Source organism: Notamacropus eugenii, chromosome 5 (genome assembly GCF_028372415.1).
Source record: "Notamacropus eugenii isolate mMacEug1 chromosome 5, mMacEug1.pri_v2, whole genome shotgun sequence".
Taxonomy (NCBI): Eukaryota; Metazoa; Chordata; class Mammalia; order Diprotodontia; family Macropodidae; genus Notamacropus; species Notamacropus eugenii.
Window position 1 is genome coordinate 439,057,183 of NC_092876.1, and position 19,093 is coordinate 439,076,275.

Here is a 19,093-nt window from a genome sequence, read left to right on the forward strand (position 1 = left end):
AAATATAAACAATTTTACATCTTTGCTGTTTAATGTGATATTCATTTCCATTGAGTTTTTCAAAGCATTATTTTACTTTTATTTTAATACATATTATTCTTTATAGCAGATTGCAGTGTAACAAAATCTCAGAGTGGAAAGAGTATCTTGGAATTTGTCTACTGTCACTTATATTTGACCATTCTATGGGACGCCCTATAAACATCCCCAATATAATATTTCCATTTGAAAACATGTGGGAAAGGGAAAACAGTTGCTCTCCCAAAACTGGCCATTTTGTTTGGGGAGAGTTTCAACATTTAGGAAAGTATTCTTTTCATCTGGTTGAAATCTGCCTCTGCAGGTTCACCTTTTGGTTCTCATTGTGTCCTTTAGAGCACCAGTTCTCAAACTTGTTGGTAGCACTTTCTCAGTTTTTTTATATTTAGAATTTTATTATCTGGATATGGTTTATTCCTTATCCCTTTGAAAAAAAATAACATTCCTTTTTTTTTGAGTTCCAAATTCTTTCACACCCACATTTATTGAGAAGGAAAGCAGTATAATATCTTTTCTACGTGTGAAGTCATGCAATGCTTCATTAAAAAAGAAAAGAAAAACAAGAATAATAAAGTGGATAAAATGTTTTTAATCTCTTTGTTTCCCAGTGAGTCCTTTGAAATTGTTATGGATCATTGTATTAATCAGAGTAGCTAAGTTTTTTTTTTTTTTTAATAGTTGATTATCGTTACAATATTGTTGTTATTGGGTTCTTCTGATTTAGCTTTGCCTTGGTTCATATAAGTGTTCCCAGGTTGTCCTAGAGCTCATCATTTCTTACAATGCATTAAGATTTCATCACAATCACATTCCAAACTTGTTCAGCCATTCACCAACTGATGCGCATCCCTTCAGTTTGTAATTCTTACTACAGTGTTACTGTTACTTTTGGGAATATAGACCTAGTAGTGGAATCGCTCACTGAAAGGCTATGTAGTTTAATAACACTTTTGGCTTATCTCTTTCACTCTTAAAAAATCAATGAGAATCCTAAAAGTCTTTCTTTTAATTTGAGTTGTCTTTCAATATTTATTATACTAGAAATTTAAGATGATAAAATTTGAATATTTATTTATTCATTAAAATAACAATGATAATACATTATATTAATATAAATATAAATTTTGTGAAAAATAATTTTCCAAAAAAGTAGTGAGAAAAGTGGCTTGCATTCATGTTTTTTTGCAAATATCTTTAATGTCTGGCTTAACAGAAGACAACTTATATAGCAGTTAACACATGCCAGACACTATGTTCATCACTTTATGATTATTATCCTATTTGATCTTCATAACAACCCTGGGAGTTAGGTGCTGTTGTTATCCCCATTTTATGATGAGGAAACTGAGGCAAACAGATATTTACTTCCCTAGGGTCACACGGCTATGAAGTGTCCAAGACCAGCTTTGTACTCAGATCTTCCTGACTCCAGACCTGATGCTCTATCCATTATGGCAGCTATTTAGAGTCTCCTTTCTGTCTCTGTGTTCAGTCTATTGCAGTAGATTGTTTTGGCTGAAGTATATGAAGTAATCTGACCTCACACAGACGTGTGGTTGGAAAAGTAAGAAATATTTGAATAAGTATAAAACATCTCAGCACTATTATGAAAGTAGTTTTGACCTCATGGAAATAATGTCAGGAACCCATAGAGGGAAGAGACTAGATTTTGAAAACTGCTGCTCTTCATCAGAGAGAAGCTATCCAATTCCTACATCACAAAACAATACTTCTTGTGATCGAGAGAAGGGTATCATATCTATCTACAGACAAATATTCTGATTTTTCTTTATGTAGCATAAAATTCAAAGTCTACCTTTAGCCTTCCTTTTGTTTTTCCAAATCCTAAAAATAAAACATTTCCCAGAATATTAGAGTACCTTCACATATTATTGGAATATATATTTTAAAAATATTTTTGCTATTATTGCTAGTTTCATAACTCAAAAATAACACTAAATTAATTTTGTGTTAGTAATTTACTTGAATTATGTTGAATAAAGTTGTAGACATTCATCCTCAGCACCCTATATTCTTACTATTCTGGGGACTCAGTTAATATAGAGCTTGTTATGATTTTTATTTTTTATTCTTATATTGTTTAAACACAAATCCCCTGTTGTTCATTTCTAATAATAGTGATAATAATTAACTTTTATATGCTATGTGCCAAATACACACATATATATGCAAAGTATTCAATTAATCCATTAGTGTCCCTCTTGGTACGTAAGACATTTTGAGGCACTATAAATTAAATATTCTACATTTTTCCAGATATGTAACTCAATATCTAGTCTCTCCAGATTTCTAATATGTTGAATTCCTTTGAGGCTTTTATTTTTTTTTATTTTTTTTTTATTTTTTATTTATTTTTTTTAATTTTGTATTTTTTATTTTTTTTTTATTTAGCTTTTAACATTTATTTTCACACAATTTTGGGTTACAAATTTTCTCCCCTTTTATCCCCTCCCCCCCCAAACCCAAGCTTTCTAATTGCCCCTGTGACCTATCTGCTCTCTCCTCTATCCTCCCTCCCTGCCCTTGTCTCCGTCTTCTCTTTTGTCCTGTAGGGCCAGATAGCTTTCTTGACCCCTTAACCTGTATTTCTTGTTACCCCGTGGTAAGAACATTACATTTGGTCCTAACACTTTGAGTTCCAACCTCCTTAGCTCCCTCCCTCTCCACCCCTTCCCCTTGGAAGACAGGCAATTTAATATAGGCCATATCTGTTTAGTTTTGCAAATGATTTCCATACTAGTTGTGTTGTATAGGACTAACTATATTTCCCTCCATCCCATCCTGTCCCCCCTTACTTCTATTCTCTTATGATCCTTTCCCTCCCCATGAGTGTCAACCTCGGATTGCATTCTCCTCCCCATGCCCTCCCCTCTATCCTCCCCGCCACGCTGCTTGTGCCCCTGTCCCCCACTCTCCTGTATTATGAGATAGGTTTTCCTATCAAAATGAGTGTGCATTATATTCTTTCCTTTAGTGGAATGTGATGAGAGTAGACCTCATGTTTTTCTCTTGCCTCCCCTCTTTATCCAACCACTAATAAGTCTTTTGCTTGCCTCTTTTATGAGAGATAATTTGCCCCATATAACTTCTCCCTTTCTCCTCCCAATATTTCTCTCTCACTGCTTGATTTCTTTTTTTTTTTTAAGATATGATCCCATCCTCTTCAATTCACTCTCTGCACTCTGTCTCTATGTATGTGTGCGTGTGTGCATGTGTGCGTGTGTGTACTCCCACCCAGTACCCAGATACTGAAATGTTTCAAGAGTTACAAATATTGTCTTTCCATGTAGGAATGTAAACAGTTCAACTTTAGTAAGTCCCTTATGACTTCTCTTTGCTGTTTGCCTTTTCATGGTTCTCTTCATTCTTGTGTTAGAAAGTCAAATTTTCTTTCCAGTTCTGGTCTTTTCATCAGGAAAATTTGAAAGTCCTCTATTTCATTGAAAGACCATTTTTTCTCCTGAAGTATTATACTCAGTTTTGCTGGGTAGGTGATTCTTGGCTTCAGTCCTAGTTCCTTTGACTTCTGGAATATCCTATTCCATTCCCTTCTATCCCTCAATGTAGAGGGTGCCAGATCTTGTGCTATCCTGATTGTATTTCCACAATACTTGAATTGTTTCTTTCTAGCTGCTTGCAATATTTTCTCTTTCACCTGGGAATTCTGGAATTTGGCCACAATGCTCCTAGGAGTTTCTCTTTTTGGATCTCTTTCATGTGGTGTTTTGCGGATTCTTTGAATATTTATTTTGTCTTCTGGTTCTAGAATCTCAGGGCAGTTTTCCTTGATAATTTCATGGAAGATGATGTCTAGGCTCTTCTTTTGATCATGGTTTTCAGGTAGTCCCAGAATTTTTACATTGTCTCTCCTGATTCTATTTTCCAGGTCAGTTGTTTTTCCAATAAGATATTTCACATTATCTTCCATTTTTCGAATCTGCGCGGTGTGTTCTGAGATATCTGTCTTTCTCATAAAGTCCTTAGAGTCCATCTGTACCATTCCAGTTTTGAAAGATCTATTTTCTTCAGTGAGCTTTTGAATCTCCTTTTCCATTTGGTTAATTCTGCTTTTGAAAGCATTCTTCTCCTCATTGGCCCCTTGCACCTCCCTTGCCAACTGAGTTAGGCTAGTTCTCAAGGTGCCAATTTCTTCAAGATTTTTTTGGTTCTCCTTTAGCAGGGAGCTGATCTGCTTTTCATGCTTCTCCCTCATCCCTCTCATTTCCCTTCCCAGTCTTTCCTCCACCTCTCTAACTTGATTTTCAAAATTCCTCTTGAGCTCTTCCATGGCCCGAGCCCATTGGGTGGGCTGGGACACAGAATCCTCGATTTCTGTGTCTTTGCCTGATGGCAAGCATTGTTCCTCCCCATCAGAAAGGAAGGGAGGAAGTGTCTTTTCTCCGCTAAAATACCCTTCAATAGTTTTATTTCTTTTCCCTTTTCTGGGCATTCTCCCCAACCAGTGACCTGACCTCTGAATGTTCTCCTCACACCCACCTCGCCTCCTGGTCCTCCCAGCCAGCGTTTGGGGACTGAGATTCAAATGCTGCTTCCCGCCTTAGGATTTTTGGCAGGGGCAGGGCTGCTATTCAGTGTGAGAATTAAGTTCAGGTGCTGAGGTCATGGGCAGGGCCGCCTCTCAGGCTCTGTTCCCTCAGGGGGTTTATGCACAGACCTTCCACAATGGATCCAGGCTCCCGCCCGTTTGGGGAGCCCCTGTCTGTAGCCGCCTCTCAGCTTCTATCTCCTGGGGGGCCCGAGCCATGGGGGCACCCCACTCCCCTCTCAACCCGCCAAAGAGACTCTCTTACTTACCCCCGTCAGTCACCTGTTGGTGGGGGGGCTTGTGCTGCCGCTGGAGATCCCGTCTCTGGAGCCTTCTCAGATCTGTGCCTCTCGGAGCCGCGGCCACGGCAGGTCCAGGCTGGGCTCCCCGTCTGCAGCGCGACGGACCTTTTGCGAGAGGTTTGCAGGTCCCTCTGTGGGTGGGGGGACCCGCGTGGCCACTGGAGATCTCGTCCCCGTAGCTCTCTCGGATCTTTTCCTCACGGTGTCGTGGCCGCGGCAGGGCTGCCCTCTGCTCCCTGTCCCGGCGCCCAGTCCACGGTGCGAAGGACCCCCCCGCGAGAGGTTTGCAGGTCTCTCCGGAACAGAAATCTCCCTCGCTCCAATATTCCGTGGTCTCTGGGTGCAGGATTCGCCCTGGGTTGGTCCCCTCTAGCCGTGCTGTGGTTTGTGGGTTCGGAGCTATGTGTATGTGCCTCTTTCTACTTCGCCATCTTGGCTCTGCCCCCCCTTTGAGGCTTTTATTAGCCAACATTTTATCATCCTAGCTTCATATCATTGCAAATTTATTTACATGCTTTCTTTGCTTTCAACCAAGTAATTGATTAAAACATGACAAACAAATTAGGGACAAGTATGGCTCAGTGTTGAAAGGGTGTGATGGAAAGCAAAGTAACATCTTTTGCTGTTTTTGTTTTAGTATAATCAAGTGCCTCTGGTTGAATCTTGCCTTTATCAACCAAGTGTCTTTACTAGGAGTAAAGGACAGAAACAAGAGTTTCTTTAAGTAGAAACAGTATGCCTATTTGTATTGTTAATTATTTTGCCTCATCCTGGGTCATCTCCAGTCATCCTGATGAATATCTGGTCACTGGATTCAATGGCTCTGGAGGGGAAGTGAGGCTGGTGACCTACACAGCCCTCCCTCACTCAAACAAAGTCAAGTGCAAGTCATGTCATTATTTCTCTGATGGCATTGTCTTCTTCAGCAATGAAGAGTGAACACAGACACACACACACACATACACACACACACACATATAATTTTAATTTGATTAAAGAAGATCTTCCCTGCCCATTAATGGGCCTGGGAAGATTTGTAGGAAAGCCCACCTTTTCTTAATGAGACACTGGTTGTCTTGCCCTTCTTGTGATGCCCTTCTCCTCTAAAAAGTGTATAAAGTCTCTAAGGTGCAGTTTTACTTTGAGGCTTAGTTTTTGGAAGAAGCTTTGTATGCCAGATGAGACTCTGGGAAGCCACTAAACAGCTCTTCGGCTTTGAAAACCCAGATGATGGTGCTTCCCTCTCTGGTGACTGTGTATACATGGTCAGACAGCTGCATCTGTCTATTGATTTGTGACGTATGTATTACTTACTGTCAGACAGTTTGGAAGTTTGGAAGTCTGTTGATGTAGATTTCTCTGTTTGTATTTTCTGGGTGCTGACTTTTCCCCTGAAATAAGTGATTGATACATGTGCTTGATTAAAGTGATTGTTGACCCCTCAAAAGTTGCTTTCCTTCTGGAAAAGAAGATAAAAAAACCTGTGACAGCAAGCACCCCTGTATAAGTCAGGGTACCTACTATTTCAAAGGAGTAGTTACTCCATTTAATTCTTCTATGTGGACTTCATTTTCTGATCATGATGATCAGATTCTTTGCTAATGCTGTTGTTTCTGCAGTTCTGGTAAAAGTATTTACTATAAGTAATCTACTATATATGTTTATAATAGAAGTTTCACAACAGGGCTGTGCTTTCCCTACTAAGTGCTTTAAAATTCATCTTAACCTACTAGATCTAACCAGTTTTAGATCATGCTTTAGAGCATATCTACCCATGCCTAAGGACACTGGACCCACACCACCAGAAACATCTTGCTGTCTGTTCTGCTATTTTACATATCCCTCTTTGCCCTGCCCACTTTTTTCTTTCTCTGTGAACAATAATTAAAACAATAGTACATTTTCACCAGAAAGAAAATGGCAAGCTATTGCCCTTTAGCTCTACTTATATCTAATTCCTGAAACTGCCTAAACCAAAAGTTGTTTCCCTATTTACCACTTCACTATTTCTGTTGTATCTACCTATTAGAATGTTTGCTCCAGTAACATGACCATGCAATGGCAGATTAGTTACTTACTTCAACCCATCAATCCCTCCTCCAAAGGAATTCTATAATAAATACAGTATTATTATAGTTAAATCCACAGAAGATGGAATCTATGATAAGGTAAAATGCTCACATTAACACCTGAGAAATCTAATACATAAAGTGTACCCTAAATGTAGCTTCCATATCACAAACTAATGAAAGTAACGCAAGTATAAAGCAGAGCCAAGATGTTGGAGTGAAACTGGGAAGTTGCCTGAACTCCTCTCAGTTTCCCTGAGAAACAACATTAAACTAAGTTTCTAAATGGATTCTAAAGCAACATAATTCACAAAAAAGGTGAAGTGAGACAGTTTTTGAGCTTAAGATAACTTAGAAGGACTTTAGGAAATGTCTATCTCATTTGGGTAAAAGGGGAATGAAGCCCAGCACAGGCAGTGTCCAGGCAAGGCACAGCATAGATCAACAATTGAGGTCCCTTGGTTCTAGCTCAACAGGCTAGTGACAAAATAGAACAGCTATGAGGCCTCCAGCTCTAGTGCAGAAGGCAAATTGCCAGCCTTTGGACACTGTCATAACAGGTGCAGCTAGAACATGCAACCTCAGCACAGTGGGCAAATCACCACTACCTGAGACCCTGGTGCATAAAATCAGTGACCAGGACCCTACCCCCCATGGCACAGGCAAGATGGGGCAGTGCCCCATGTGCCCCAGGAGCAAAGATCAACTTTAAAAACTGATCAAGACAACAACAAAAGTGTTCTGACGATAGAAAGCTACTATGGTGATAGAGAATATCAAAACACAAACTCAGAAGAGGACAACGGTGTCAAAATACATGCATGTGAAGTCTCAAAAGGGAATATGAATTGACCCCAAGCCCAAAAAGTCCTCTTGGAAGAGTATAAAAAGGATTTAGAAGACCAATTAAGAGAGGTAAAAGAAAAACTGGGAAAAGAAATGAGTTATGATGGAGAATTATGGGAAAAAAAGTCAATAACTTGGAAAAGTAAGCACAAAAAATGACTGATGAATACAACTTAAAAATAGAATTGGAAAAATGAAAAAAAAAGCTACAAAATCTAACTGAAGAAAATAATTTCTCACAAATTGTAATTAGGTAAGTTTGATCTAATGAGTCTACAAGACATCAAGAATCAAACAAAATGAAAAGAATGAAAAATTAGAAGAAAGCATAAAATACATTATTGGAAAAAGAACAGCCCTGGAAAACAGATCCAGGAGAGATAATTTAAGAATTATTGGACTACCTAAAATCCATGATCATCAAAAGAGCATGGGCAACATTTTTCAAGAAACTATGGAGGATAATGAAAGGATCTAAAGCATTTTCAAAGGACTCATGATGCAAAATGCCATCTACATCCAGAGAAAGAACTACAGAGTCAGAACACAGAATGAAGCAGACTATTTTCTCTTTTGTTATGTTTTGTTTTGTTTTGGTTTTTCTCATGGTTTATCCCATTTGTTTTAATTCTTCTATGCAACATGATTAACGTGAAAATGTGTTTAATAAGAACATATGTGTAGGACTCATATAGGACAACATGCCATTATGGGGAGGAAGAGGGAGAAAATTCAAATCTTATGGAAATGATTGTTGAAAACTGAAAACAAAGAAATTAATTTAAAAAAAAGAAAATATGAAGGAAATCTGCCCTGAGATCCTAGAATCAGAGGATAAAAATATCACCGGAAGAATTCACAAATCAGTTCCTGAAGTATCATAAAATGAAAACTCCTAGGAATTGTAACTGAATTTCAGAATCACCAGGCAAAGGAGAAAATACTACAAACAATCAGAAAAAAACAATTCAAAGCTCAAGGAGCCACAGTCAGCATTGCCCAGGACTTAAACAGTTTCGACATTAAAGGATCAGAGTGTTTGCAATCTGATTTTCCCAAAGGCAAAAGAACTTAGATTACATCCAAGAATCAACTGCCCAGCAAAACTGAGTATAATCTTTCAGGGAAAAAATATAGGCATTGAATTAAATAAGGGATTTTCAAACTTTTCTGTTGAAAAGACAAAGCAGAACAGAAAATGCAGTCTTCAGCTCTAAGACTGAAGAGAATCAGGAAAGAAAAAACAATTATTCAATAAGATTAACATTTTTTACATCCCCGCATGGGAAGATGATAACTCTTGAGAAATGCTATGTCTATTTGGAGTATACATAAAGGGTATGGGGATAAGTTTACTTTAATGTAATGATTAAGAAAAAACATTAAAGAATGAAAAAAGGGATTGTACTAGGAAAAGAGGAAAGGGAGAGGCAGACTAAGGTAAATTACATCACATGAAGAGGTGCAAAAGACCTGTTACAGTAGAGGGGAAGAAGGAAGGGTGATGAGTTTTATTTGAGCCTTATTCTCATTTGGATTTATCTCAGAGGGAATAATATACACACTTAGTTGCATATGGAAATTTATCTTACCCTAAAGGGGGATAGGAGGTGACAGGCCAAAGAAAAGGGAAAGGGTGGGTTGAATGGAAGGGAATGCACAAGGGAGGGCAGATGTGGGAGAGGAAAGGAGAAAGACAAAAGGTGATGGACTAAGAGAAAAAGAGCACATTGAGAGTCGCTAGCAAAACACCTTTGAAAAGGGACAGGGTGAAAGGAGAGAAGAAAAGTAAAAATGGAAAAAATAGGATGGAGGGAAATACACAGTTACTAGTTCTAACTGTGAAAGTGAATGGGATCAACTGTGCCATAAAATGGAGGTAGCTGATAGATTAAAAACCAGAATCCTACAATATGTCATTTACAATAAACATCTGAAGTAGAGAGAGACACATAGAGTAAAGGTAAAAGACTGGATCATAATATATTATGCATTAGCTGAAGTTAAAAAAAAAAAAAAAGCAGGGGTAGCAATCCAGATCCCAGGCAAAGCAAAAGCAAAAGAAAAAAAAATAGAACTAATTAAAAGACATTAGAAAAGAAACGACATTTTGCTAAAAGGTATCATAGACAATGAAGTAATATCAATCCGAAACATATATGCACCAAGTAGTAGAGAATCCAGATTCTTAGAAGAAAAGTTAAGCGAACCACAAGAAGAAATTGATGACATAATTCTATTAGTGGGGTATCTCAGCCCTCCCTCTCAGAACTAGATAAATCTAACCTGAAAATAAATATGAATGAAGTTAAGGAGGTGAACAGAATTTTAGAAAATTTAGATATGGAAGGCCTCTGGAGAAAGTAAAATGAAGATAGAAAGGAATATACCTTTTTCTCAGAGGTAGATGGCACCTACACAAAAATTGACCATATATTAGGGTTGAAAAACCTCACAATCAAGAGTAAAAAGGTAGGAATATTAAATGTATCCTTTTCATATCATGAAACAATAAAAATTATATCTATAAAGGTCCATGGAAAGATAGACTACAATCCAACTGGAAACTAAGTAATCTAAAACTAAAGAATGAGTGGATCAAACAACAAATCATAAAAACTATCATTTCAATAAAGGCAATGATAATGACAATAACAATATATCAAAATTTATGGGATGTAACCAAAGCAGTATATAGGGAACATTTTATATCTATAAAACATATGAATAAAGTAAAGATATCAGTGAATTGAGCATGCAATTTAAAAAGCTAGCAAAAAGAAATTAAAAATATCTAGTTAAAAACTAACATAGAACTTCTGAAAATCAAAAGAGTGATTAATAACATTGAAAATAAGAAAATTATTAGACTAATAAATAAAACTAAGAACTGGTTTTTTTGAAAAAAAATAAAATAGATAAAACTTTGGTTAATTTGATTTTAAAAAAGGAAGAAGAAAATCAAATTACCAGTGTCAAAAGTGAAAAGGGTTAATTCATCAACAATGAAGAGGAAATTAAAGCAATAATTAGGAGCTATTTTTCCCAAATGTTTGCCAATAAATCTGAAAATCTAAGTGAAATGGATGAATAATTTTTGCACAGAAATAAATGGAGTTTTCCTTATAAAGATAACCAGTGTCTATCTAAAACCATCAACAAGCATTATATGTGTTGGGGATAATTTAGGAAGCATTTTTGATAATATAAGCAGTGAAACAAGAATGCCCATTATCACCATTATTAATCAATACTGTGCTATAATTGTTACCTTTAGCAATAGAAAATGAAAAAGAAATTTAAGTGATTAGAACAGAGAATGGGAAAACAAATCTATCAGTCTTTGCAGATAATATGAATATGTATTTAGAGAATCCTAGCAAATCAAGTGAAAAACTATTTGAAATAATTGACAATTTTATCAAAGTTGTAGGACATAAAATTAACCCCCATAAATCATCAATATTTCAACATTCCATTTGAAATTACTGAAGACAATATAAAGTATTTGGTAGTCTACCAGTCAAGACAAACCCAGGCACTGCCTGAACATGATGACAAAACACTATTCACATAAATAAAATAAGATTTAAACAATTGGAAAAAATATCAGTTATTCACAAGTAGGTCAAGCTAATACAATAAAAATGACAATTCTACTTAAATTAATTTACTTATTCATTGCCATACCAATCAAACTACCAAAAAAATACTTTATAGAGCTAGAAAAATGTCATACAATTGATCTGGAAGAAGAAAAGTTCAGGATACCAAAGGAATTAATGAAAAAAATATGCAAAGGAAGGTGGACTAGCCCTACCAGATTTAAAACTATATTATGAAGCAGAAATCATCAAAACTGGTACTGGCTAAGAAATAGAGTGGTATGTCAGTGGAATAGGTTAGGTACACAAGAAACAGTAGTAAAGGACTATAGTGGTCCACTGTTGGATAAACCCATGACTATAGATACTGGAATAATAACTCAGTATTTGACAAAAACTGCTGTGAAAACTTAAAAATGATATGGCAGAAATGAGACATAGACCAGCATCTCACACCCTATATCCAAAAAAAAGTTCAAATTGGCACATGATTAGACACAAAGGATGATACCATAAGCAAATTAGGAGAGCAAGGAATATTTTACCTGTCAGATATAAGGAGAAGAGAAGAATTTTTGACCAACATTATGAAATCTAAAGTGGAAATTTAGATTATATTAAATTAAAACTTTTTGTACAAACAGAAGCAATGAAACCAAAATTAGAAGGAAAACAGAAAGCTGGGAAACAGTTTTTACTGACAGCTTTTTCTGATAAAGGTCTCAATTATCATATTATATATATATGTATATACATAGTATATATGTGTGTGATATGCACACACACACACACATATGTACATGTAGTATATGTGTGTGTGATATGCACACACATATGTATACATATATACATACACACATGCATATATAATACATATATACACATGTAGATGTAGAACTGGATCAAATTATAAGAATAAGTCATTCCCCAATTGATAAATAGTCATAGGATATGAAAAAAGCAGTTTTTAGATGAAGAAATTAAAGCTTTCTTCACAGGAAGAAATGCTCTATGTTACTATTGAAAGAGGAATTCAGATTGAAACAATTGTGAGGTACAGACCTATGAGATTGGCTAATATGACAGAAAAGGAAAATGCTAAATGTTGGAGAAGACATGGGAAAGTCAGATCACTAAAGCATTGTTAGCAGAGTTTTGAATTGCTCCAACCATTCTGGAGAATCATTTGTAACTATGCCTAAAGGACTATAAAACTGTGGCATATCAATTGATCCAACAATACCAGTACTAACAATACAGTACCCCAAAGATATCATAAAAAAGGGAAAAACACCCACACACATAAAATTATTTATAATAATTCTTTGTGTGGTGGCAAGTAATTGGAAATTGAGAAGATGTCCATCAATTGGGAAATTGGTTGAACAAGTTATGGAATATGAATGTAGTGAAATATAATTGTGCTATGAGAAATGATGAACTGGCAAATTTCAGAAAAACTTGAATTTTGCCGAAGTGATGCTGAATGAAGTGAGCTGTACAAGAAGAATGTTGTACACAGCAATAGCGACACTGTGCAATGATTGACTATGACAGACTCAACTCTTCTCAGCAATAAAATGGTCCAAGACAATTCCAAGTGATTTGTGATGGAAACTGCTAACCACGTTCAGAGAAAGAGCTATGGAATATGAATGCAGATTGAAGCATACTATTTTCTCTTGTATTATATTTTCACTTTTTTTGGTTTGTTTTTACCTCTTCTTTTTTCCCCTTGTCTTTTCCCTTTTGTTCTTATTCTTCTTTTACAACAAGACTAAAGTGGAATTATATATTTGCATATATACGTATATATTCATATACATATACATACATATGCACACATATAAGTACATATATATATGTGTATATATATATATATATGTATGTGTAAGATTACTTGCTTTCTTGGGAAGGGGAGAGGGTAGAAAGGGAGGGAAAAAAATTTGAAACTCATAAAACTGAATGTTAAAAGTTACCATTACATGCATTTTGAAAAAAAATACTATTAAGAGAGAGGAAAGAAAAAGAACTGCAAGTAAACTCAGAGAACTGCAGGCACAAAGTACAGCAGGATCCCGACTCGAGTTTTGGAACTGCCCATTATTGCAATGACTGCACCAGCATCCTAATAACTCCAAGGCTTCAAGAATTAGTGGATGTTTATTCTTCCTAGCAATGGAAATAAAAGAAGAGCAGAGGAGATCAAGGCAGATTGAAAACGTGCTGCTTCCTAAGGGTCAGCCCTAAACAACAACACTCCCCTCCCCCGCCCCCCCGCAAAACTCCCTCTCCTCCACGTATAAAAAACTGAAGTGACTGAGAAAAAAATAGCCCCACCCCATCATCTTCCCCTCCTATAAGAAAAGACAGATTCTAGTTCTGTTCCAGTCATGTGAAAGAGAGTGGAAGAAAGAATTGGATAGCATGCCACTTTTGGTAATTGCATATTTGAAATAAAAGAAACTGGTATTCAGGTACACCTAGGGTATCTGTTTTTCCTGCTGAGTTGATTCCTTTTATCTTTCCCAATAAAAGTTTTTCCAAACCTCTTCTCTATTCAAGCCTCTCAAATCTCCCTAATCCCCTTTCTCCTAACTGAGGAAATTGGCTCTTGCTTAACTAAGAAAATTGAGCTCCCTTTTCTCCCATTCTTTTCGTCTCAAAACTCCTTGACATTATCCCTCTAATCTCTTCTTTCTTCCCATTTGCTGACAATGAGTTGACACTTCTAACTTACAAAGGCTAAACTCTCTCATATTTTCCTCTCATTTCTTCTGCATCAAATTGTAACTTCAGTTGTTACTCTTTTTCTCGTTAAAGATCATCTTTTCAATTAATACCAGATCTTTCTTTACTGCTATTAAATGTCTTTCGCAACTTCATAAAAAAAATTTTCATTTAAGCCTACCACCTCTTTAAGCTAACATCCTCGATCTTTCCTTCCTTCCTTAGTCAAACTCCTCACACTCCTCACTTTGCAACATGATTTTTGACTTTATCACTCAACTGAAATTGTTCTTTCCAATAACCGATGAGCTTTTATTTTCCAAATTCTGTATCTTTTCTCCATTCTCCCACCCCATCCTATACTCTCATATCTAAGTTTTCATGACACTACACTCTCCTGTTTCTCCTATCCTGACCACTCCCTGTTAGTCTTCTTGCTGGCTCATTATCATTCTTCACAATTGTGAGTTTTTCCGCAGACTGCCTATCCTGAATCCTCTTCTCTGCTTTTTCTATATTTTCTGTCAATGATCTCAAAAGCACTGATAGGCTGAAATTTAAATTCTATGCAAATGATTCTGAAAAAATAAAATATCTATATATACATAGATATGTAGGCCTGAGTTAAATGTACACACATATCTATGTATATACATGGGATGTATTTACACATATGTATGTATGTGTGTGTATGTGTGTATATATATATGTATATATGTATGTGTGTGTGTGTGTGTGTGTGTGTGTGTGTGTGTGTATATATATATATATATATATCCCCATTCTACTAGTTGTCAATGATCAATTGCCCATTGGATCTTGCTATCTAGATTGACTTCCCTTTACACGTCTCAAAATCAGTTACTTCCAAAACATCCAAAACAGAATCTATCTCTTTTTTCCAAACCACTCCTCTTCCACACTTCACTAATTCTTTCAAAAACATAACCATTTTTTTAGTCTTCAAGATTCACACCCCGGTGTTTTTCTGGATTCCTCACTCTTCCTCACAGTTACTAAACTTGACCTTTTTATCTCCACCTTATCTCTTGCCTTTGATCCCTTCTCTCACTTAAATAGACAGCATCTTAATCAATGCCTTTATCACCTCTTTCACAGAGACAATAGTCCCAATGGATGTGTCTGTTTCAAATCCCTCCCCATCTCTATACATTCTTTGCAATGATGTCAAAATAATTTTCTCTTGGTGAAGATTAATTATGTCATATCACTATTCATTCAACTTTAGTAGCATTTTTGATTGCATGTAGAATAAAATATAAACCTCTCTGTTTAGCTTTTAAATCCCTTCACAATCTATTTCTAATCTATATTTTCTACTTACAAAACACCTTACTTTCTCCCTGAATCTTGGGATGATTGACTTTTTTTTGTCCCTCCCATATAACAATCCATCTCTCATCCCCATGCCTTTGCACTTGCCATCTTCTATGACTGGAATGCTCTCCTTCCTCAACTGGTCTCCTCTAATCGCTAACTTCTACATGAAGTCTTTTCTGATACACCCCATCCTTAGCTGCTACTGCCACATCTCTCAATACTTCATATTTATTTGTATCTATTCTGTTAATGTATATTTTGTATATGATAAATTTGTATTTGATGTCTCCCAGGTGAGAATATAAGCTCCTTGATAGTATGGATCATTTCATTCTTTATATTTCTGTCCTCAGACTATAAAAGAGTGACTGAAACATAAAAAGCTCTTAAAAATATTTGTTGATTGTATGATTACGTGAACTGATGCTAGTTAGTGAATTTAAGTGATACTCTGTTAAGCAAAAGGAACAAAATAAAAGGGAAAAAGCCCCCATCCTCAAGAATGGCACACTCTAATGGCAACAGGCTATGATCAATTAAGTACCAAGAGAATATATTCAGAGCAGCTATAAAACAACCTGAAAGAGAAAACTTTAGTAGTTTCAGAAGCCTATAAATGCCTTCTTAGAAAATGAAATGAGCTATGTCTTGAAGGGCAACAGGGAAACTAAGAAGCTGTGGTAAAGAGGCAGACTGTTGGAAGCACAGGGGACACAGCTAGTACAAAAGCACATTGATAGGAAAGAGGGGATGGAGTGTCCCATTCAAGGAATTGCAAGTGGGTAAGTTGTATCTGCATTTTAGAGTACATGGATGATGGACAAGTGTGAAAAGACTAGAAAGACAGGAAGCATTTACCTTGGGAAGGAATTTAAATGTCATGCAGAGGACTCCATATTTGAAGTTGGTGACAGTAATTTGTCATCTGGATGGAGGATGTATAGCAGTAGTAAGAGACTTGAAGCATGGACACCAGTTAGAAGACGATTAAAATAGGAAGGACGGAAATAGGAAGGAAGAGGTGATTAGGAATTCTTAGACCCTCAGGTTCTGTTACTGCGTGACTGGAGAGAAGGGGACAAATATGAAGAATGTTGTGAAGGTAGGAAGGGCAAGATTTTGTAATGGACTGGATATATAAAGGGAGAAAGAGTGAGAAATTAAGAATTATACAGAGATTACATGTGTGGTGATACCCTCTACACCAATAGAAAATTTAGGAAGAGATAAGATGTGGTATTATTGTAGTAATTAGAATTATTAGTAATTAGAATGAGGTTTCTCCATACACGTACATATATATACACACACATATATACTATATATTTATATATATGCATATACACACATACATACATACACACAAGCACACACACACACACACACACACACACATATATATATATAATCTTCATTTGTGTTTAGTCTACATGGAAGTGATGGTCATATTAGCTTACATATTTTGTAGTCCTGCTGTAGGGCTAAAGCTTTGGATCTTATAATTTATTGTCTTCTCCAACTTTATGGGATATTCTAAATATACAAATGCATGCTATTTGCCAAAGGACAGTATTTTGGCTTCTTTCCATAAATCCAATTTTGTTCTTTTGCCTTCAAACTATAGTTAGCATTCCTAGGACAGTTCAAATGATGCTGTGTAGATACTATACATGTATACACACACACATATATATTTCTGATAATTCTTTGCATATTCTATCTTTTTTTGGTAAATTCAGCTTGTTCACTGGGGAGAGTGAGATTTCATTTTCTTCTTTACAGCTAAAGTCAAATATTTTATTCCCTTCAATTGGTATTAAAACTACATTAGTTTTGTTTATATGGTACATATTCCTTTATTTCTAAGCTTTTCCATTTCTCTATTTACAATTTTTTTTATATTTGTTTTGATTTATTTATTTTGACACATATATTTCCCCTATCTCTTTTTCAATTCTGTTCATATAATTTTGAGAATTCTTTTTATTATATTCATATGAATTATGAGAACTTCTTTAATTGTGCCTTATAAGATTTGATATTTTTCTTTATGGTCATTTTATTTTACAATGTCATTTATTGTTTCTGTAATTTGTTTTTTGACTCATTCATTCTGGATTTCACTTCTTATTCTCTGATTACGTAAAGTATCTTTCATTCATTTGTTATACTTCAAATTAATGTGCTCAATTAGGTGTCAGTTTCAGTTTTTTTTAAAAACTGAGTAATGAATTCATATTATTATTGAGATGGAACTTCACAAATTCTAGTTAGTTTTATAGATTTTTCTCATAATATAATTAAACCATCCTTCACTGTAGTCCACTAATATTATAGTTTATTATAGGTTAAATATTTTTTAAAAAATATCCCTTTCATTAGTTACATGATTACCATTAGTAATATAAATTTTTGTCCTTTTTTTAAGCATTGTTTTGCCCCAAACACTGTATTCCAGGTGAGGGTTCCCAAGTCAAAAAGAAAAACAAATTGCTGTCATTATTTTATTTTATCAATAAAGGGGAAAATGAGACACAGAAAAATAAGATTAAATTGCTAGTTATTTCCATGGCAGATAAAAAGTTAGGAGTCAGAATCTCTTAGGTACATTACTGATGCCCATAATTTCCTCAGTTCTTGCTTGTGATCCTTATTCTTCTTTACTTTTTTATATTTTTGTTTCCTCATCCAAAGGAAAAAAATTAGTATGAATACAATAACAGCCTATTTAGATTTACCATTAATTTCACGCTCTCTTTATTTAACAGTGGGTTTGTTGTTTTATTGCGTAGTCAGTGCTGTGGAACAGAGGATTTATGCCCCCTGTGTTTTGTTGTCTTGGAAATGAAAAGATGATTTTCAGAGATGAAATATAGCAGAGAAACAACAAGATATGATTGCCTTCTCCCTGGTTTCAGGAATGAAGTAAAGCTAACAATATAAAATGAGATGTGAAAAATATTTTTTCTGACTGAGTTATGGGAAAAAAAGGGAAATAGTATGACATTTATTTTGAAAAGTGTAATTTACTTTTATTGAGATTTTAAAGATTATATGTGGTACAAAATTTAATAGTAATTCCTAAACATAATTTGCTATTAATGCCAAATTTTAACATGTACCATATGGATTGCTATGAAAGAGCTTGAAATAATTAAAATAAATGTTCAAACACAGGAAAAACTTTATTGCTGTTTCAGAATGATTTTGCATAGATTCCTTTCTTTTCTTGCCTTTCATATTCACTCCCAGACTAGTGTGTAGAACACTTTCATGTATCGAGAGTTGGAAGGCACCTCAAAGGTCAGCTAGCCCAGCACCCTCATTTTATACATGAGGAGACTAAAGCCATTAGAGGTAAAGTAACACTCAGTGTTACACAAGTACTAAGTGGAAGAGACTAAATCTGAACAAAGTACTTGAATCTAGCACTCATTCCCTAAAGTATGGCATTACCCTGTACCCTATGTTCCTTTTAGCATGGAAAAGAAGAAATAAAATAATATAACATAAATATTCACAAAATGAACCAGAGTAATCTAGGGGAGGAATGAGTTATGTGGGGAATGGGGGAGGTAATCACATCTTCTCTAG

The 19,093-nt window shown here is 35.5% G+C and overlaps 1 protein-coding gene across 3 annotated transcripts in view; it reads left to right on the forward strand.

Annotated features, from left to right (window-relative positions):
- Positions 1-19,093, forward strand: part of CFAP47 (cilia and flagella associated protein 47) — a 917,896-nt gene that overhangs the window by 834,312 nt on the left and 64,491 nt on the right. The window lies entirely within an intron of this gene.